The sequence below is a fragment of the Corvus moneduloides genome, chromosome 3, assembly GCF_009650955.1.
Source record: "Corvus moneduloides isolate bCorMon1 chromosome 3, bCorMon1.pri, whole genome shotgun sequence".
NCBI lineage: Eukaryota > Metazoa > Chordata > Aves > Passeriformes > Corvidae > Corvus > Corvus moneduloides.
This window is the reverse complement of record NC_045478.1, coordinates 97,704,613-97,726,927: the sequence shown is the minus strand read 5'-3', so window position 1 is coordinate 97,726,927 and position 22,315 is coordinate 97,704,613. Positions and strand designations below refer to the sequence as shown.

Sequence of the window (22,315 nt, the reverse complement as noted above, 5' to 3'; positions counted from 1 at the left end):
AATTTATGATTAAAAAGATGAAAAAACCACTCTGAGTATAAAATCCTTTAGTAGCACATTGGTGCCAGTGCTGTCTTCATGCTACCATTTTGAGTTTCTTGTCCAGTTTACAGCTTGGCAGATACAGTTTGTCCTTTCCAGTGGCAGTGACAAGAGGTGGTGGATATGAAATATGACCATGTTTGTGTTTGGAAAAACTCAGGTATTTTCTGCTTAGAAAATGTTCATTTTTTAAGTGAAAATGAGAAGAAAGCTCAGTTAAGAATAATAGAAATAATTCTTGAGTTTTAGAAGACTGCCAAAAATCACTTCTTTTGAGTTACAGAATAAAACCTGAGTATACCTTCATTTTATTGCTCTGATGATGCATAATATGACAATTTCTTTCCCTAATGATACACTTTTGTCCCTACAGTCTTACACTGCTCTGACAATGCATGATGCTGCAATTTCTTTCCCTAAGGACACACTTTTGTCCTTACTTAGTGTTGTGTCTGGCATATTATGATGTAGAATACAGTTTTATATTAATGACTAAAGGTCAAGTTTTAGTTCTTCACATATTGCCTTCTCTGAGGTGTCATGTTCAATCAATAATGCTATGAACAAGTTGCTTCGAGCACATATTATTTTTTTCTAGTATTATTTACTTTTATTTTGGCAAACAAGCTAGACAGAGTGGTCTAAAACTCAAGCATGGATTCATTTTCTGCAGGTCAGCTTGTAATGAAAAAAATGTTTAAACTTGTTAGAGAGAGGCACATCAATGAAAGTTAAGGGGATTCAGAAGTCTAGGGCATTAATTTTATTAATCTAATATGGCATATATATGCTCTTTCACATGAATTTTAGTTTATCCTGTTTCTAAACCAACGAAATACTAATGAGGGGAACAGCAGTGACTTCTGGATGCACTCATTTTGTCTCTTTTCTAAATCATTGCTGTTAGGCAAAAACCCAACAGATATGCAATGCCATTGTAGGCACCAGAGACAACAACTTGAAATGCATAATGAAAATTCTCAGTTTATTAGATTTGTCCTTCTGTGATTAAAACCATATCTTAAACAGCAGACATCTGTTGGACAACTTACATGGTTCCTTTTTGTCTTGGTATGTGAGAAAATCCTGCAGGCTGTATTGCTCAGCCCCGGTATGTTTTGGATGCACAGGAAATTAAGCATATGCTCCGTGGTGGAGCTGTAATAACATGCAAGTTTGGTGTAATCTGTTGAAAAGAAAGAGTGCCATTCCTTGTGCTGTGCCCTATGGAAAGGAAAAGGGGGGAATGCTAGGAGCCTTCTTCCCTTGCCTGATCTCATGTGACACCTCTGGTTGATTGTGAATCAAGTTTGACAGAAAAAATAAGTGTGTGATAAGCAGCATGCTAAAATCAAAATAATCTTGCGTCTACTCCTTCTAAGCCTTGTACTGTGGCCATTGCATGAAAAGATCACTGTAAACAGAACAATGCTATGGAGCAGAGTACCACTCTCACTAATTTTCACAAGTGAAGCTAGACTATTTTTTTTTCCACTCAGTAAACATATGTCCTTCAGGCTTCCTTAAATGGGATACCTCTTTCCTTAGTAAAAGTATTTTTCTTCCTGTGAGCCCAACGAACTCATCTTTTGAATGGTGACTTCTTTGAAGCCAAAAGAGTAAAGTAGCACCATGGGCTGCCAGTATGCAGCAGGTTTTGTTTGTGTGTGCTTTCAAAGCAAGAAACACCTTCACTGTTTTAACAAAGAGTTTCAGAAATATACAGAACCAACTTTGTGTTTTGCAAGTAAGTATGCAATGAAGCCTGTGAGAGAGTCACCAGGGGCATCATATTTATTTGCATGCCCATGGTTCAGCTGAAATTTGAGTGCTACAAAGGTATCAAAAGAGATTAAAAGCTTTATGAGGTAGATTTTCAAAATTGTGAAGATTCATATGAATAAGGGCATATTAGAACTGATGGTAAAGAAGGCTTAAATCTTCATGTTTCAGGACACAAAATAGCCTCTATGGAAGCTTAGGAAGGAACTCACCTTGAGTCTAAAGATACAGTTTCCTGCTGAGACACTGGGGTCTTTGCCCCCAAATCCAAGTCAAAGAAGGACTGTGAAAGATTAGCAGGCTATTTTGATATGCTGTGAAGATTATCACAGAACTGTATCTCCATATACATCGAAGAGGACATACACAAATATATCCTGTCCTTGCTGAAAGCCTGGGAGCTGCCGGAAGTACTGAACCCTTTTTAGAGTGAATATTATTTTATCAAAGCACTAAGATTCAGAAATGGGGCTTTGTGCCTTTCCAGGATGTGGACAACAACTGAGGTTAGGCCTCTAGAGCTCAGGTCTCACATCAAGGTGCTGTGATAATACCAGGAAATGCAGAGATGAAGGTACATGCTGAGCACTTATCAGTCTCCTCAGGACCAATGGTTATTGCTGGAAAAACCAAAGTTAATGAAATACCAAATGAGTGGTGTCTTCTTCATTTCTTGGCCTTCTCAAGTTGACACTGGAGACCTATTGGCAAATCAGAATGCGATGATTCTAGTATCAGAACAGCTGGGTTAATTTTATATGCTCTGGTCTACCTGTTTTAGAGACCATGGAAGCCAAACTGGAGGATTTTATGATGTTTTCTTGTTGTTTATGGTAGGCATGAGAGAGGCCTAAGAGAATGCCCTCCCTAGTGCTTCTGGGCTCCAAAGAGTTAATTTGAACAGGAATTTCAGCTGGATTCACTCTGTTAGCTGTATCTAGTCTGAGTGATAGAGAAATTCCTTAGAGCTAAGCTGTGAGTGTAATGTGAAGAAAAGTCAACACGTGCTATGAGAAATCAGGGATGTCTTTTCCCAGTGTTTTTCTTGGTATGTTGTATGAATGAAGAGTTTTCTTCCTGAGACAGTGCAAGTGGTATGATAGCATGTAAGACAGCTGGCTTTAGAGCTTGGCAAGGAGTGAGTGAAGAAGGTTGAGAAATTCTCATCTGGGAAGTGATGAAGAAGTGACTCATTCCTAGCCAGTTTGGAGAACTTCTGTCTGATTTATAGGCCACAGGATAGGAGCTCCTTTGGGCTGTGTTCTACTGATTTTCATGAACTTAAAGGGGCTTATTTTTTATAAGATTTGGAACTTGTCTTTTACCAAAGTCTTCAAAACAACTGTTTGATAGGTAACCTGCAACTTCTGTAAGTGGGACTGGTATTTTTCCATCTCCAAGATTTCTATTTCCCATGTTTTTGTTTAACTTTCCTGGTGTCTGATTAGGCAGGTAAATTATTTTGTGTATAAGTAGTATATTTTTCCTAAAATGACCTTTGATAATGTTACAGTTCTGACAAATTTAGTAACTGTATATGCTACCTGATGTCAAAACAGTTTACCTTTTTTTTTTTTTTGTAGCTACAGCTAAAGCTGATTTTTATAGCTACTTTAGTCCAAATAAATATTCCTGACTCAGTGGATCAAGATAAAACCACAATCTGTAGTTGCTTCTTTAACAAATACCAGACTGGGACAGTCATTTACCCACTCATGGATTTTCTGACTTCTTTCTTATTAGATGTTAACAAAAAAGTCTAGAAGAAGCTTATGCTTGATTTCAGACCTTGGACAAATCTAACCATAGTCTGATAAGGAAGATTTGAAGTAGCAGGTATGTCCATAAATTTTACATTTTCAGGTAAAGCTGTGGGGATAGACATGACAGTCACACAGCACAGAGGTCTTGCTTTCTGACGTGGTCACAGTAAAGATGAAAATCCCAAAGTCTCTTCTTTTGAGCGACGGAATTTAGAAGGTATCACATAGGAAATCTTCAGTAAAATCGGGAATTGTTCCCACTCCTTCAAACTCTGACTACCATGAAAATGCTTATTTTTGTCTTTACTGCTTGACTAGGTTATTCCAGGGGATTTTCCCGGTGTAAGGAAGAAGTTGATCCTGAACATGTTTTTTGTAGTATCATAATTTCCACTACAGAACTAGAAAGCTCTACCTTTTATTTTTTTCTTTTTCTTTTCTTTTTCTTTTTTTTCCCCCTGTAAGGGGAACTGCCCCCCCCCCCCCCACCTTTTTTTGGTGTGCCTCCTGATTTTTAATAATACCACAGACTTCTTTGCCTTGCAGTGAACCAGTTCCACAAGGAGATTGCCACATCAGATTATGTGAGTTTGCTTCATTTCCAGGCAGTGCTATTTAATATACATCTGCTATGTAATAGATGCAACAAACCGAAATGATTTTCAGTTGGGTTAGTCTTTATTGGATCTGACCTCTGGTCTAGGAGGTGAAGGGAGAGTGGAAAATGAAAGCTGATTTGGTATTAGCCCACTATTCATACTAGAAAAAGTAAATGCTTTTGCGGTTTTCCTTACAGAGGTGTCTTTATTCATTTGACATGCCTTTAATAACTAATTCTAGTTGTCTGGTTGCCAAGATAGATTTCCTACAGGCAGACTTAAAAGTGGTTTTGTCCTCTTTGAATGCATGGCTTCAAATGATCCCAGAACAGCAAACATTAAACTTCCCCCTAGACCTTGAGATTTTCTGAAGCACTGTAATAACATAAAAGGATAAGACTATTAGAAAAAAATAAATAAATGAACTAAGCATGCTTCATATGATATGAGCAGGACAATAAAACTCCTTGTTTTTCCATGCAAACTAGTATCTCTTTTCTACTGTTGGCCATATGCTGTGGATTTCTCACAATTCCCATTTTATGGATTTTGGTATCATCATTCCCATATATATCCCATTGCCTGGGAATGAGAATGTTTTGTAGGCTTCATCTGAAAGCAAGGAGCCAACACAATCCAATTTTTTTTCTTTCACAGATGGCTTTGCCAGTGTTTTTTTCTCACATTATCACAGAGCTTTAAATGTGTATCCAGTGTACGAGTGTCTGTGTAACATGTTTGTCTATGAGCATATGTAAAGCTGGCATGGGAACTGTGAAGTAGGATACCTTCCTTGTCATTTAACTGGGCTATACACATAAAGCAATTAGGAGCAATTTTAAAACTTGGCTTCATACACAGCCAAATTGAGTTTGGGTCTGCTGGTTGCTTAGAGAAAGAACATGAGAAAGAATATTGTCATTTCCAGGCATAAACTCGCATTGCCAAGGGATGTATCTGTAATGGGGCTGTCCCAATGAATTTTGAGTTGCTAGGTCAAAATCTGAAAGCTAGTGTACAAAAAAAATCCACCTTTTCTTTGGGTTACTGAAATCTAATAAGATATTAATCACGGGCAATTACTACAAAGCTTTTTACCTCAGCTGAGTCTTAAATCAGCTTGGTTTGGTAATAAATGGAAGCAACCTTTCAGCTGAGAAGGACTTGGACAAACTTCATTTTTCAGCTGAGGATCTTGGTGTTGTGATAGACAGGTTGTGCTTTCTGACCAGGTCACCTAATTCAGTGTGAGGAGTTTCAGCTCTGTCCTGCATTGTATTGAGCAGACAGACCAGTCCCTACCTCTCCTTGATGTTGAGTTGTTTAATTGTCACCTTCTGAGAAGTGATTTCTTAGGGTGCCACACAGTCTTCCCCCCAGGCCATGCCCACCAGCTATTTCTCCACTGCTCCTTTGACACTCTTTAAGTTGTTGACAAGAACAATATGTTTTGACATAAGAGATCACAGCAATAACTTGTGAAGTGCTCATGCATTTTCATTTCACTATAGAAAATACCTTGTGCATGAGTCTTGGGTCCATCCCATTTAGCTTTTGGAGTGGTTACATCACAGTGACAGCTCAATACCATTATGTGATTGGTTTGAAACATGGATCCATAGAAACATTCCAAGAGGAAATATTTCTGGCAGCTGAAAGCACCGCTAACATCAGAAGTTCTTGTTAATTCTCCTTTAATACATTACATTACATCTGATACAAGACCATTTACTTTCTTTTGGTTGACCTCAGTTAGGGACGTCAAGGCTTTTGACATGTCATTCTGACACTTCTGTACTGCCAGTACCATGGTCATCAGGAAGTTTTGTCAGTACAGTTTCATGTTTTTGTGCTGAAGCCATGGCTGTAAATAACAAACATGCTCAGTCCTGACTGTAAACAACTCCATGAGTGGCCTCCAGTGGAGCTACTAATACTTCTCAGTTACTGCTGTTAGCCTGGTCCCTTTCACTTGGGTGTTTGTTGTGGGGTTTTAGTTTGTTTGGTTTTTGTTTTCCCCCAGTTTTTCTAATAATTTACTCTCTACTGTGGTATTTAATGTGTACAGAAGCACAGACAAGTGAGATTTTTCATCGTCTGGGAGACCTGGTTTATTTTCTAGATGAAGTTGCAAGGTCTGTCTGGATGATCTGCCTTTGGTAAAATCATGTTGCACATTTCCTATATAACTGTAAGTCTATTTGTTTTTCTTAAAAATCTGTGGCTTACTTGGTACCCATGGACTAGTAAAGATCAGGACCACTGTATGACTCAGTTCCCCTGAAAACTCTCAGTGGTGCAAGGGTCCTGTGATATAAATTAAATTTCATTTTTAGAAAAAAAGTCATGCTAGACCTCTCTTGCTGCAAAAGCAGGGTTTTTTTAATGCTAGTGATAAGACGAAATGTTGTTCTAGAAACAGCCTGCAGCTTATAGCATTACCCTGCCAAAATAAAACTGTGAAAGCCAACTTGCACAGTACAAACCTGCTTAAGGAATTGCAATTTTAAAAGCAGAACAGTTGTTTTGAAATGCAAATAAATATTTTGGAAAGTTTCTAATAAGTATTGTGTTATTTTTACAGGACACTGATTCTCACGCCATGCGAGTTATAGCCGTTTAATTGTATTTTATATGGTATCAAACTTTCTGCCAAAATCTGGTGTTGGAATGTTTTTCGTTGTTACGGGTCTATCAACATTACATCATTTACTGACTGCATCATGTGTGACACACATGTCTGTGCTTAACCTTTACAGTTGGGATAGCTGAGCCTGCTTTAATCAAATGTTACACTACCAAATGGGTGTTACTCTTTAAAGCTTCGTTGCTGAGGAAACAGGTCTGAGTTTTTGTATGCCCACCCATTAGAGGTTGCTATCAAATTTAATAGAACTTAACTAGGAACAAATTGGCATTTAGTAGAACCCAAAATTTAGGCTTGGTTACCTTTTTTTCTATTAACTAAACTTTTTATCCTATAGCAGGCATCCAAAAACTATGGACTAGAAGATGCATGTCCATACTCTCAGGAAACCAGTAAGGCCAGGGGCTTCTTGCCAGAAGAAAAACGGAGAAATGCTGGAGTTTTTCAAATGCAAAAATTTCTTCCCTCGTAGAGGTATCTGTGGATACCTCCAACACATTCTGCCTGTTCTCATTGCTATTGATCTAGAGAACAGGCAGCCTCTTCAAACAACCCTTTCAGTGCTGCTGGGGGCAAAGCCTTTGGGGTTGAATTTCACACCCTCAGGATAACTGAGAGCAAGATTTGCTCAGTTGTTGAACATCGCAATGTAGCTACCAGTAACCTGTCCCACAGGGGCCTTTCTTCTGGCATCCCTTGATTAAGCTGAGGGCTATTTCTCCATTCTGGGTCTTAGGTGATAACTTACACTGCAATTTATGCCATCTTTGGGGAAACTCAGATACCTTGGAGAGTTTCTTTGGTGAATGTGACTGTCAGTAGTGTGGGAGGACATAATCTTTACAAGCACCTTTCAGAACAGGAGCAAATAACAACCTGCAAAAGAAAAGCTTTGGCTTAGAATACCCTCTCCTTCCTCTCTCTTTGCTCAGCCTCCCCAGCTGTTTGCCAACTGTGTAAATGTGAAAAACATACACAGAGCAAAAACTCTCCTAAAATGCAGGTTCAAGACTATGGTGGCATTCCCACCAAGTTGCTACTTCCATTGTTTTCAGTAAAATTCAAAAGATAGAGTGTACTGCAAATCCCAGGCCAGGACATGCACATGGGGGTAGCAGCAGCTGTGCTGGAAAGACGTGGAGACACCCCTAGATGTGGCCGTCAGGTGGGCTCGTGTGGGGCAGAGCTCCAAAGGCAACAAAAAGGGCTCTGCAGGGCAACTCCGCCAGAATCCAAAGCAGAAGAATGAAGCTGCTGATCTCAAACTGATTTCACTTGCCTAAAGTAAGTACTATCCATAAGTATGAGGCAGAGTTGGAGCTGAAGGTTTAGTCCTGATGTTGGTGAGACCAGCAGAGTCACTTGCACAGCTTCTTAAACAAAAGCTTCAAATCCTAAGCTCTTTCCCACAAATTCGTGTGCTTCCAGCTTCTACTGCTCTGTCCTAATTGAAATACAGACTTCAGGAAGGTCAGTTCAAATCCGGTGTGATACAAATGAAGACAGTCATTTATTTGCTTGTCTGGATCCTAGAAAATTCTTTGCATCAAAGACAATATAGAGATACCCATCTCAAACTCTGTTTTCCCAGAAAGACAATGAAGACAGGGCATGGGTAAACTATTAAGTTAAAGATCCTCTCTGGACTAAGGGTGATTGGTTTAAATAAATACAGATTTTAAGTAACACTCTAAGAAGTATCTTTTGCCAGATTGTGTGTTAATAAATATTAAACATTTATTGAGAAAGACTGTTACCTATGAACCTGGGGGAAGCTAGAAGAATTACTGAAGGGTGGGTTATTGGGGGTTGTCTGGTTTATTGCTTGACTAATCAAAACATTTCTGTGCCATTAATTATTCTCAATGACTAAGCCTGTATATGGGTTAAAGACTTAAAAATTATCTGATTTTCAGCTCTTTTCTATTTCATTTTTTAGGTAGTGTAAGTGATTCTGTGTCATGAGAAAATATATACAACACTGATAAATCCATAAAGTATTTGACCTTTAATCAATCCTAATATTTGCAATCCACAGAGCCTTCTTAAATGCCTGTAACCTTAGCCCTTCCACTCCCATTCATCACAATTACTGTTTGAGCTGTCTGATGCAATGCACAAAGCATTGCATGTTGACATCCAATATTTTATCATTAATAAAATAAAATTTAAAAAAAAAAGAAGTAAGAAACATTCCAAATATTTTTGCTGGTTTGATATTTTCCAGTGCAGTGCCAGGAGAGGAAAAGGGACAGTTGTGATTTATGTTAGTGCTAGCAGACATTGTTAATTAGTGCTTACTGTTAGCAGAATGTAGATGTGGTTGGCTCTCTAAACAAGTTGATTCTTGGAGTTATGCTAATTTTCAGTGATTGTTAACCTTTCCATACTGAGAACACTGTTTGTAAAATACTTAGGTAAACAGTACAAATTGCATTTTAAACAAGAGTTTAAGGAACCTGGAGCAGGAGCATGTATGACTAAAGAGAGCTTTGGACCAAACCATGCAGGTCTCATTCATGCTGTAATACATGAGTTAATGCCAGTAGGATTGTTACAAGAAAATGATCATTTTCTCCTATCCCCCAAGACTTTTATTGTTGTCTTGATCAAAGAACACTGCAGTGATGGATGGAAATACTAACAAGACTTACCCACAGAGAGGTTGGCTTCTGTAGACAGCTGAATGATTCAATGCAGAGAACACTGGACTCTGCACGAAGGAACTTGCAGTTGTGCTGTGCATCCAGGCAGTTGCTTTATTTTTTGGGGGGGCTTCTTACTCTTTGTGAGCCTTTTCAGTAAAAATTTAAAGGTCTTTTTTCTTGGACAGACTCCTTTCACACATGTTTCTGTGTCAAGTACAAAGAATAACACATTAGGATTGAGATAAATATGATAAAAATAAATATCACTGAAATTTCCTCTTGTAGCATTGTGTTTCACATCACCTATGATTCACAACCCCCATGAGGGAGTAGGTGCTGCCCAGGATTTTTGCTGAGAGTGAACTTATATTTCCTTTGCCTTTGGAGTGAAATATGAGTCCTTGGATCTCTTCTATATAAAAGCAACATTTGGATATGTTATCATACTGCTATTTGTCCAATTTCAAACTTAAAATATGCTCCCCAGACTTCTCACACCCAGTACCAAAATACTTTTCCACTGGAATCATAGAAACATTTATGTTGGGAAAGACCCCCATTACCCCAGCACTGCCAAGTCCATCACTAAACATGTCTCCAAGTGCCATATCTACACATCTTTTAAATCCCTCCAGGGATGGTGACTCCACCACTTCCCTGGGCAGCCTGTTCCTGTGCTTGACAACCTTTTCAGTGAAGGAATCTTTCCCAATATCCAATCTGAGAGTATTCTTTACACACACATATATATCTTTGTGTGTACACTTTTATATATATGCATTTATATCTAGATATCTTTCCGAATAAGGAGGTATAATGACTATTTCAACATCAGAAGGTCAAAAGAGCAAAGAAATGGCAACATTAAAATTTTTAGACTTGTAAGTTCCATCTTTGCTGGAAGGGTTTTGTGTTCTCTTTCTCTATCTTAAAGAGTTTTCTTAGCATAGTTTTTATAAGTCTTAATTTATTAGCAGGAATTATACTTTTAATGGAAATCATGAAAAAATGACATGGGAATATGATCTAAGTCCCTGTTCTCCCCCAGTGATATTTCTCTGTTTTTTTTCCAGCTGTTTTGCCAAGGCAAGTAATATGATTATAACTGAGCACTGCTGTGTAAGAATTAGCATGATCTGTCTCTGCGATGCTGGATGGGAGAATGAGTATGATTTCATTTTTACTGCAGTTACCACGCAAACTCTTTCTGCCTCTGCACTTGTTTTTTTTACTGGTGGAATTTTCATAGGAATGCCATGGAAAGATTTACAGACTTTTTGGCCAGGTTGACCACTAGCATCTCTGACATCCTGCCTGTGTTGACAAGACTGTGTGTAAAATCTCAGCCTGATTCAGAGAGCTCAGGGATCACATCATCTGAGTGTGGGAAATACGGGCTGTAGCATTCTTGTACAAGGGGTACTCAAAGACTAAAGCGCCAGACCTTTAGGTCTACATAAAAGAGTCTGAGAGAAAGTTGTAGGTGCAGAGGCTGACAAAGTTAGTTAATCTGCTCTCTTTAGTGGAACTAGAGAATGCTAAAGGAGTTGATAACCTATTCATAAATGAAAACTGTGGCAGCAATTCAATTCTGCTGAGTACTGACTATCCTTAACTCCCAGAAGAAAATTGCTAACCATCAGAACTCATGTGTTCTGCCATTCATGCAGAGAACATAAGGTTCAAGAGGTCCCAAAGAACATCCATTTCCTTGACTTCATCTATGCACGAAAACTCCATTGTGCAGATTTTGCACATTTCTATAAGGCTTAATCAGATAATACATGAAGCTTTGTTTCAACCTGGCATAAAATGGAGTGGCAAAAGTGTTTGTCCCTCTCTATGAGGATAAGGTTTTCCTTGATGGAAAATCTGCAAAGAGGTCACCTTAACAGCAATTCCAGGTATGACACTGAAAATAGCTAAATTTAGGTTGGGAATATTTTCACAGTTTTGTGGAACAATTAGGTCACCTCCACAAAATGATGTAGGATGCTAGAAGTAGTCTCAGGTATTTACCAGCATGCATCTGTTTTCATACAGGGGCTAATTTTATGAATGGTTTAGGACTCCACTTGTGTTTCCATAGACATTTACACATTGCCCTGTGGAGGGAAACACCTAAAAGAAGCTTTTTTATGATGCCACCATACTGCTGGAGAGACTTTGACTGAAGATCTGGCATATTTTGAAGTGCTGTGATCTCTTCCTTCCTCTCTTTGACTTTGCAGACATACACATCTTCTAAGAAACATTTCTGTTAGTCCCATATTTTAGGGAAAAAGCACTGCCAATATTGTGAATGAGTACTATTCCGTAGCTTTTGATTGCCCAGAATCAAAATGTTTTGATTTCCTGCTGAAACTGATTTTTGCTGCTTAACGTCAGAGATGCAATGCTGGTGAGACTTGTCATAGGCCTGAATTCATTGGTGTCATTGTACATTGAACACAGAACTGCTGCTGCAGTGCTTGGTTATTACTGCATGAAATTGTGCCAGCTCTCTGGGAACAGATCTGTGAAAAATGCCACTGGAAGTGTTTATATGGGAAGTAAATGGATGGGGAATGTATCCCACTGTCTGATACAGTCCTCCATACAGACAAATGTTATGACGGTGTATTTGAGCCTCTGCATGTGGCAGCCATTTCCCCCAAAGTCTTCCTTCTTTTAAATCCCTACCCCACTGCACACAGGAACTGCTCAAATTGAGCTGGGGCACCCTTTCTGAGGACATGAAAGTGGTCATAAGTTTGGTCCTCAGACAAGTGTTTGGGATGCTAATAATAGCATTGCCTGAGAAAATGGAGTAAGATTCATCTCTCATACTTGACTCTCTTCTGCCCTGAATGTATTTCCTTAGGGCTTGGAGTCAGTGTCCATTCTCTTCCCATTCTCTGCCTCCTGTTTCCTTTCATACCCGACACTCATTTGTAAGAGCCAGCCATATACAGACACTGGAACTGTTTATCTTTGTAGAGTGTGCATTATCTATGCTGTTCAGCTCTTTGCCTTAAATCTTTTGTGTCTCCTTTTTCTGAACTTGACTCATTTCCTTGAGTCTTGCTGTTTAGCAGCCTTTTAATCCAGATACTAAATTCATAGCAGGCGACCTTCCCCTGTAACCATTTTCTCTTCCAGTCTGAGGTTTCCTGAGTTCACCTTCTTTTTTATTTTTTTCTTAACAAGTCTCTTTTTTGGCAAGTCCTGAACCAACTTTTGGAGGTCAGTGGCCTAGGTTATTTGTAATTGCTCAGGAAATACATCTTCAGGCCAAAGTGTGGTTTCAGATCTGAGAAAAGAAACCGGGTAGCATGGTAACAGTAATCTCTGAAGGTGAGCTGAATCATCTATTACTGCATGAGCTTTCCATAGTTTTATACTGAGTTTTCTCATTGCAGTTCTTTCTTTCAGTCTAAAAGTTTTTACAAGGATCTGATTAAATATTACTGGTTTCATGTATTCTGACTTGGGAGTTTACGGAGTCCCCCTTCCCCTCTTTTCTGCAAAAGGAAGGGAGAGGTAAGAAGGTATATGTGACCTAGCAAGACAGAAGTTTCTTTTGAAGATATTTACAAGTATGTTGTGGTATGTGAAAATCTCCTGAAAATTCCTAAAAATTTGCTTATCAATGTGTCTTGAAAAACTTGGGAACCCTAAAGTAAAAACATAAAAGCTTTTAGTCTGTAGGGTTGCTGGATTTGCCCTGTGAGTTTGACAGTCCAGACCACAACCAAAAGAGCTGTGTGGGTAGTGATACATCACATAGGAAAGACAGTAAAATAAGGAGTTGTAGCTCTCTGCCAGGAATTAGCAATAAAATGGAATTTGCATCCAAGTTTCTGTGAGCAGAATGATACCATTCTTTTCCAATAGATGAGTCTGCAGAGGCATTGTGGTTGTTCACATCCACACATATTCATGTATGGCAGCTTTATAATTGAAATATCAGCAGCTCAGAAACAAATATCAAAGTAAATACATTTCCCTTCATTTTATTTCAGTGAATTGTTAACAGCTGTTGCTTCAACTGCAATGTGGAAATATTCTGTAAAAGGAGAAGAAACTTCATGGTCTGAAGTTCAGTTCCTACATATTCCTTCAGCAGGGGCTTATGACAGTGGCTTGTCCCTATGTGGAGGTGCTTGAATTTCCCCCTGTTAAGCTCACAGGGCTACAGGGAGCCTGGGCTTGTGTGGGTCTGTACCTTATAGTAGTTTTATACTGCTGCCAAGTGACTGTGAAGCTCATCTGTGCATGCAGACCTTTGGAAAAACATGCTGTGGCAGTCAATTACACTTTTGGGGCTCCCACTGTCTGTGTTACATGGTGTTGGGGAGGAATGCTGTGTTTCCCAGGGAGAATTCGGGGTAATGTGGAGGAAGCTGTTTGCCTCCTGTGCCAACCCCATGATGTGTTCAGTGCAGTGGAATCCATTGCACAAGGGTTTCTCTGGGTACAGGGCCATCACTCCCAGCCAGTAGGTGCATTTACCCACCTTTCTCATGTCCCATGGTAGTGGCTTTGTAATTGAGACACTTGATTTTCCAGAACAATTGTCCAAATGATGTGCCATTGTGAGATTTCACACACACACAGAGTCATGAGTTGTGAAAGCATGTATTTCCCTGAGAAACACAGCTTAGCAACCCTATGTCTCCCTCTGTTATAAATACATGAAGCTGTGGCTGACTGTTCTTTTATTTCAAATACAGGTGGAATTAGTTGGAAGGCTATCAAGCTGTTAAGAAGGCATTCAGTAAGATTGTATGAGACTAAGCATTTAGCACTGTTTTCTTGGAAAGCTAGATATTGTATAATTAGTCCCTTTTATTTGTTTTGCTTCGGATGCCTTCAAGTGTGTTTGGGTAATTTTTCCTCATTACCATACAGGATAAAATTTACATTCCTGTAAAGCAATAAAGACAAAACCAAAAAACCTGTTCTTGCTTCCAGAAGCTGAAGATTTTAAAAAAACACCAAACGCTTAAGGCTGTAGTAAAACACTGAGTTGGCAATGCTGCTGCTGCTCTCTTACACCAGGATATATAATACATGCTCCCGCAGAAAGCAACAGTGTTTAGCTTCCAGGGAGCACACCCAGACTTCTCGAGGAAACCCAGAAACCACAGAAAAGAGGCAGATTGAAAGGATCCCCCAATGAGTAAATACATCCAGGGCTTTTAGTTCCCCATCTGCTGTTTTGACAAATGCGTGTGAGCTGTTTTGCCAGCAGATATCACTATGTGTGTCCAAATTACAAGTGAGAATGAGAGAGAAAAAGCATTTCTCTACTTGTAAGCGACAGGCAGATTTAGGAATGTCTGCTGGAGTTTATGTGCATTATTAGGCACCTTTTTAATTCTTGTGTCAACCTCTATTATGAGGTCATTTCACTTCAATGCAAATTAAATCATAATTTTTCACCTTCCAATGTTCTTTTTTTTCATTATATATTTTTTAATGTGTTGTCCTCTAGAACAACATAAAAGCCTTTAACTGTCTGAATTGAACTACTGTGGCCTTTCTTGTCAAAAAGAGCTTTTAGATTTATTTCTGTGTACATTGACACTATAAATTGTTACTTTCTTTTCTCTCTTCTGCAGGCAAAGAGCTATAAAAATCAAGTTTCACTGTCATTTCAACCTTTGTTCTAAAACATTATGATGTGTAGAAAATTGATTATACTGGAATTTAGTATATACAACAAAAGGAAATTTTGTTGAAAACCAGAGGGCCATTTCTGTTCATTTGATAAATGTATTAGTTTCTTTGGTTTCCTGAATTACCAGGTAAAGGGCAACATTTTCCAGATCTAACTAATTTCACTGAAACATACGAAAGACAAATACCAGAAGTCAAATCTAACATATTCTTCCCATGGGCCTTAGAAAACCCCACCCCAAACTCTTTATTTTGAAAAGCTAAAGTAAGAGTTCAAAATTAAATGGATGATTCATGTGAGATAGGTGAACTGAACAACACATCGAGCTGTTGTACCAGCTGATATGGCCTGCTTTTTCTCAGCACTGCTAAAGAAAAGAAATGAGGTGAAAAAATGGATTGCTGTGCTACTCCAGCTACTCAAGCGTTGCTGTATCTCAGGGTTGCAACAAAGCAGACCCTCTACAAGGAGCAACCTGTGCCAGGGCTTTCAGCTTCATGGGTACAGGGCCAAATTTTGCTCCCTTTGTCTCCCCTGGGCATGGGGGAGCTGAGTGCTGGACAGTCCATTGGCAGAGGATGCTGCTCAGCAGTGGTGGCCCTGTGCAGCCTTTGCTCACAGTAGCAGCGCTACTGCTTCCACAGCTGCAGCTCTTTTCCCGTATGTTGTTCCTCCATGAAGCTATTCCCTCCTGCTGGCACCTTCCTGGATGTGGAGCGCAGCAGAAGGCTCCCATCCCATCCCATCCCATCCCATCCCATCCCATCCCATCCCATCCCATCTCATCCCATCCCATCCCAAGGAAATTCTCAGATGTGTATACAACTGCTTTAGAGACTCCTGATCGCACAGTCACAAGCAAAGGGACCTACTGGCTTTTGCCATGAATCTTGCAAGTGTGAGGGATACAGCAGCTTCTGCAGTCAAGCAGCAGGAGAAAAAAGCAGTTCAAACTAATAAAAGTATAGTTATCCATCCACTGGCACAATCACAGTATGTTATATTTCTTACTGAGGGTACTTAAAGAAGAAATCATGTTCTTGTCTGATACAGCAGAATGTAAGCATGGTAAAAATTACAGTACATGCTGCTACTTATTTTTCTTTTTGAATAACAATAGCTTTAAGCAATGGGAAATGTTCCCAACTGGACAAATGAGAATCCTTAATTTAATCTACTATCTGAGAGACACTATAATCCCCAGTAAATATTAACCTCTGCCTCTTGATGCAAAAAAGATCCCTTTTGCCAGTGTCAGTCACATTTATTTCAGTCTAGACAAAATAGCTCCTAGATGTTGTAGGGAGAAACAATGATGTCTGAGTGCCTCCTGGAGAACATTCAAACCTTGAGCGTATTTTGGTTTGTGCTGGAGTTGAACTTGATGTGATAGGTCTGGAAAAATACAGAGCTGACAGTCTGCATGCACAACCAGGTTTTTAGTCCACACGTATAATGAGACCTAAGCACCCAGCCACTTTTTTTTGTGCCACTGTCAATTTAAACTGCATTTTTAAATGAACAGTGGGGTTATTTGGGTCTATTAATTACAGTAATTGTTTCCTGCGTGGAAACCACATGTATGAGATGTGAAAGGCGCGTGTGTGTGAGAAGGAATGCTGGCGTGTGTGACTGGAGCAATTCTCCTTTGAAGATTTTTTTTTTAATCCCTAGAGAGGGAGCTTGTAATGAGCAACAACATTTGCGCTGAGGACTTCAATGCTCCTTGTTGCCTCATCCGCTGCCTTGCCTTTCACATGGAGATTAAAGTCAGTGGTTGAAGCTGCTCCTCCTTTTCCCATGTGACTGATATAAGTTCTACTTCAAATGGAAAGGAGAAAGGGCAGGTTTGGTTGTCAGCAAAAAATGAAGGAGAGGTCTGACAGCAGCAGGAGCAGGGGCTCAGTTCTCATTAATCTGGTGGGCACCAGAAGAGTAAACATAAAACCTTGGGAAGATGCCGACTGCGCCCTTTAAACAAAGAGCCTGTGACTGGCATAAGAGCAGCGCTGATGGGTAAACAGGAAAATGCTTTTCCTAAGGTTCACCTGTTGATGGATATGATGGGAAACTCATGCAGATTTTTATAGTTTGTATAAAATTTGAATGCTTTGGTTTGTGCATTACGCAAGTACAATAATGATCCCGTAGTTCAATTTCTAACCTGTTTTCTATTACAAGTCTCTCCATTTTAACTTTGACAAGGAAGCTGTCTTTCTGACTGGTTATGGTATTTTTCCTAGTGCAGAACAATGCCAAAGAAAAAATGTTTGGGGAAAGTTTGGGATTAATCTCATTAATCTCTTGAAATGCAGAATGTTATGTCCCCTTTTACATCTCCTTTTGCTGCAGTGGCGCATCTCAAATGTGACTCAGCCCATGTGGGTCCCTATAATTTTCCCTGTGGAACAGCTTAGTTTGGAGAGAAGAGGGAAGGGATGAAAAAAATTCAGCAACACATCCTGACAGAGGGCAGCCAGACAGTGTGCCTTTATGAGGGAAGAGCTATACTGGGTAGAGAGACAGTAGATCTGAGACATCTAAGAGCAGATAGCTTGTATGCTGAAGTCATGGCACAGGCATAAATCAGTCCTCAAAGGCAGTAGAGTTCCTAGTTTATATTGTCATGCTCTCAGCTTGATTTTAGCAGCATTTATATATTCTCAAATATTTTTTCTTCTGTGCCGAGGTTCTGTTCCCTGCTCATGCACCCAGAAGATGAGTGGTGGAGACTCTGTTCTGATATACCCAGAAGTATAAAAGCAAGAGGAATAGAGTCAGCGCAAGGTTTTTTATCCAATTCTTCGTTTGGGAAGGTCCCTGTCCATGAACATGGAAAAACTTATTCTTGACACAACTGGGACAATAAACAGTCAGAAATCAAAATTTTAACTACTGTAATCAATCCTGTTTCCCCTCTTTTCTTTCGTTTTCTTTCCTGGGGGAATATTTATAGTTGTTTATACTGGCCCTTTTACCCATTCTCATCTCACCTGAAGATATATGCAAAACATCAAGGTTCAGAGACAAGGCTATGAAATAAAACTCTCTTTGTTAGTTCAGCTAGAAATTTGAACCACCACAGAAGATTATTACAAAGGTTTTAGGCTGGGGGAAACTCTGGTACTTTTTGAACACAGAGTTGAACGTCAGAAAAGATTTATGTCAGCAGCGAGATCCAGCTAAGAGGAAACCACATTTTTCTCTCTCAAAATCCCTGTTGCTACCTCATATTGTTTACTGTCTTAGTGAAACTATTTCAGGATTTTTCCAGAGTTTAATAAGAGGGTTGACGATATTTGAGTCTCTGCTGCTTTTGATGAGTAATGAATGGTTTCTTTGAAGCCACTCTTTTAGTACCAGGTAGCATCAAGTCACATGAGCACTAAATATCCAGCTAGGCCAAATGAAGAAATAGCTGGTCTTAATTCCTGTCCCAGTGACCCTCTTCTCCTTTTTCCAGGAGGTGAATTTTGGAGTTCTGTCCAGTGATCATGCAGTGAGGTCAATGGAAATCTTTCATATTCTCGGCTCCGTTGTTTGTACATCACTTGATGGGATAGGTTTCTCATGGCAGATTTCTTGTGGCAAAGCCAGAACAGAAGGAAATTTGTTCTTAGCTGGGCTTATTCACCAGAACAAGGAGACTCAGCTGGCTTTTGTGATGTGAGCATTCCAGCGGAGAAGTAACTCTGGCAGACGCTCTCATGCTAGTGCATTGATGCACAAAGGGATAAAGTTCTTGTGAGCTCACTAAGTTCTGAGTACCAGAAAATGAAAGTCAGAAAAAGATGAATCTGACAAGGAATCTGTGTTTGATTCTAGCAGGTGTTTTGAGCAAAAGTGAAAAATAAAATATGTTCCTCCTGAAACTTTCATCTATTTTAAAATACTGTATATTTGGAAGTACTTTTTGTGATGACCAAGTAGTCTATGCAAATATTAATATATTAAAATTTAATTAAGATTAAACAGTTCAATTAGTTGTTTTAAATGCAAAATTTAAAATAGTATCTTCATTCAAGTATATAAATAGAATAGTCTGTATAAGTGAACTACATGAGCCTAATGGCTTGCTATATTTTTATTTGCTTTATTAATGAAGAAAAAACCAAACTTCTGCATCAGTTATCTTATGTTTAGGCATGATTAAAGGTTCTCACAGCATCAAGGGATATTAACAGGCAATTATATTTTGAGTTTAAAATAGATTGATTATTCCTTCCCGAGAGAACAGCAATGCACAGACAAACTGCATAGAAATAACATGTCAGTAATGCTCACACTACTGTACAGATTTTAAAGATAAATTTCCATCTGGCAAGCAGATATTCAGGAAGGAACTTTTGTTAATGTGGCTTACACACAAAGTTCGTCAGGGGTAAAACCCGACTTGAAGATTCATTTCTACTTCTCACACATGGTAAATGTTAATATACTCTAGTCATTTCTTAAAGAAATTGAGCACAAATAAGGAAAAGATAAGGGAAACACTGAATTCCTTCTCTTGTTCCACTGGCAGTTTTGGACTATTCAGATAGTTCCCCTAAAAACCAAGAGCCAAACAGAAAAACAAATAGAATTAAAAAAAAAAATGACAACTACAAACCAAGAACAAAAATGCTCTGTAAATATTAATGCTTCACTGAAAACTTAAATGTGCTGAACAAAGAACAGTTCATTTAACCTCTGTGAGGAAAGATAAATAATAAAAACATCCTTCACAAATTAGAGGTCAGGAAGAGAGGCTGAGCATATTGGAATGATATCCCTGCTGACTTCAGTGGTCTTTGCAGAAGGTCTCCTCTCATCTGAGCGAGGTCAGGGCTGCTGACTGCCACAGGATGGAGATGAAAGACAGGTTCTTTCACCCCAATACTAACCCAGCATCACACAAGGTAAGATAATGGAATAATACACAGGTGTTCAGTAGAAAACACACTGAGTTTGTTTCCCTGAGGTACATACCACTGATAAACATGAAGAATTTTTCTCTGTCACTGTAGTACCACTTGACCTGAGCTGTTCAAGGGACTATTTGCAAAACAGGCACTGCATGTTTTGGGAGGAAAGAAAAATTAATCAGACAAAAATGATACTTTTTGTAAGCATACTATAATAGGAAGCTATCTTTGTTCATGGAATTGAAGTCCTGCTATTGAACTGCTACTGGTAAACAAAGTAAATATTAAATCCAGCAGAAGAAATGAATAGAGATGGTTGAAAGACAGAATTTTAAACTGGAACAGTAGCTGGAGTTTCAAAACTTACTGAGCTGAAATGAAGTGTCAGTCTCAGAAATTTATTTAGGGAGAAAAATATTGACAAGGATATTAAAATACGTTCAACTGCATTGAAATTTTAGATGGTGATGAGATCAAGGTTTCATTTTGAAAATATTTTGACATTGTTAATCTATGTTTTGTAAAGGAAGGATAGTTTCCTTAAAGTGTTTGATTGACATTGAATTTTTTTAATAACACTTCATCTTTATAGTTTTTAAGGAATAGATTTGACTGACACATGCTTGGTCACAAGGAAAGATGCAGCTACTGATTCATAAGCACCAGTGGACTTTGTCTTTGAAGGCCAATTGTACAATATTCATTAAGCTTGTTCCACGCTGCTTATTTATCTTGAGATAAATAGTTTAAAACAATGGGGTCTGTAGTCTTTAGGTAACTAATAGGAGCTACCCAAATCTGTCTGAGCAACAGTGATCCTTTTGGATATTTTCATATTTACATTGCATATCGCCTTTCCAATGGCCAGTGTAGATTTGTTGCCCATTTTACAGAAAGCTGATTTATGTGCCCGTTGACTCTCTGTGGTTCCCTGAAATGAAGGCTTGTTTTAAAAGTGAACTATATTGTAACTCAACCTGCTAAGTGTGGGAGACAGCTGTCTGCAGTTCATGTTTTGAAATATTGTTTTAATAATTGTTTCTTTCCTTTTCTTAAGTCAGTGGTAGAATATTGCCATTATGGGATTTTAGGTAAAAACACCCATTTCTTATAAGAGAGACAGACTTGCAGAGCATGAGGCTTGGAGATGGGGCACCTGTTAGTTATTTTCTCAATCAGTCACAAACTGGGGTCTAAATTCAAACAATTCCTCAGATATTGGGATGAATGGAAAAAAGGAGTTAGCTGGTAACAGCCAAATGAGAAAACTGTCTCTGGCTGAGCAATGAGCTTTACAATGGAGGAGAGGAGGAACAAACAGGGCTTATTTTCTCTGTGACAAACAGGGTGAGGCTGGCTGAGATGGAGAAGCCAGGTCGGGCAAGTAGGTCAGAAAATGCAGCTACAAGTCAATGCAGAGGGTGAACAGGTTGGATGCTGAAGTCAAAAGTCATTGGTTTCCGTGCTGGAAGTACTCACTGAGTATAAAATTTAGCCAACCTGCTTGGCAATCTGAGTATACATTAACTTGCCTAATATTAGGTGGCCACGTTTCAACATTTTGACCTAAATCCCATTTATTTTTGCAGTCACCTACAGAATCACTGCAGAGCATAAAGCTCTGAGTTTAACAAATTCTGGGTAAATAAGGACCTTGATTCATCAGTATGTGCCAGATTAAATAATTTGTTAGTACACATCCTTTAGACCCCAAGATTTCTTATGGTCCTGCATAATAAACTGTTTGTGCAATTAGCAATAAATTTGTCACTGTAAGTCACTCTTTAAAGCTGGGAACAAGTATAACATTTATCAGTGTGTTAGAGTTTGCAGTTAAAAATAGCTATCCTGTTTTCATAGGGTCAGGGCACTTCCAGGCTTGTTTTCTCCAGCTCTGTTGATACAGGGAAGGTTACAGAATCAGCATGAGTATGTGATAGAAAATGGTATTCTTTGTACAGAAATAAAGTTTATTTGCTGAAGGAAAATCTGCCAATTTTGGATTCAGTGCATTGCCACCTCTTTCAGCATTGTCTTTTGGGTTTTAATGAATGTTTAACTGTTCCAGTTGCAATAGGCCTTACCTGAAATGTGCAGTCTTGTTGTATTGATGTTAAAATACCCTAAACAAATGTGCAAGGTTAACACACCATGCAAACCCAAGCAGCAGCCGGTACCCAGCATGCTGCTGTAGCACTTAGGAATTAACACACAGAGAAGGACTTTCTTCACATTGGACACTGTAGTCCAGCATGGGCCCCTGTG

At 39.0% G+C, this 22,315-nt stretch overlaps 2 long non-coding RNA genes across 2 annotated transcripts in view; both read left to right on the top strand.

Annotated features, from left to right (window-relative positions):
- LOC116441223 overlaps positions 1–22,315 on the top strand; it is a 50,614-nt gene that overhangs the window by 4,738 nt on the left and 23,561 nt on the right. The window lies entirely within an intron of this gene.
- Positions 15,938–19,118, top strand: LOC116441226. Its single transcript, XR_004238973.1, has 2 exons — positions 15,938–17,933; positions 18,610–19,118. It is a non-coding gene; the product is annotated as an uncharacterized LOC116441226 (long non-coding RNA).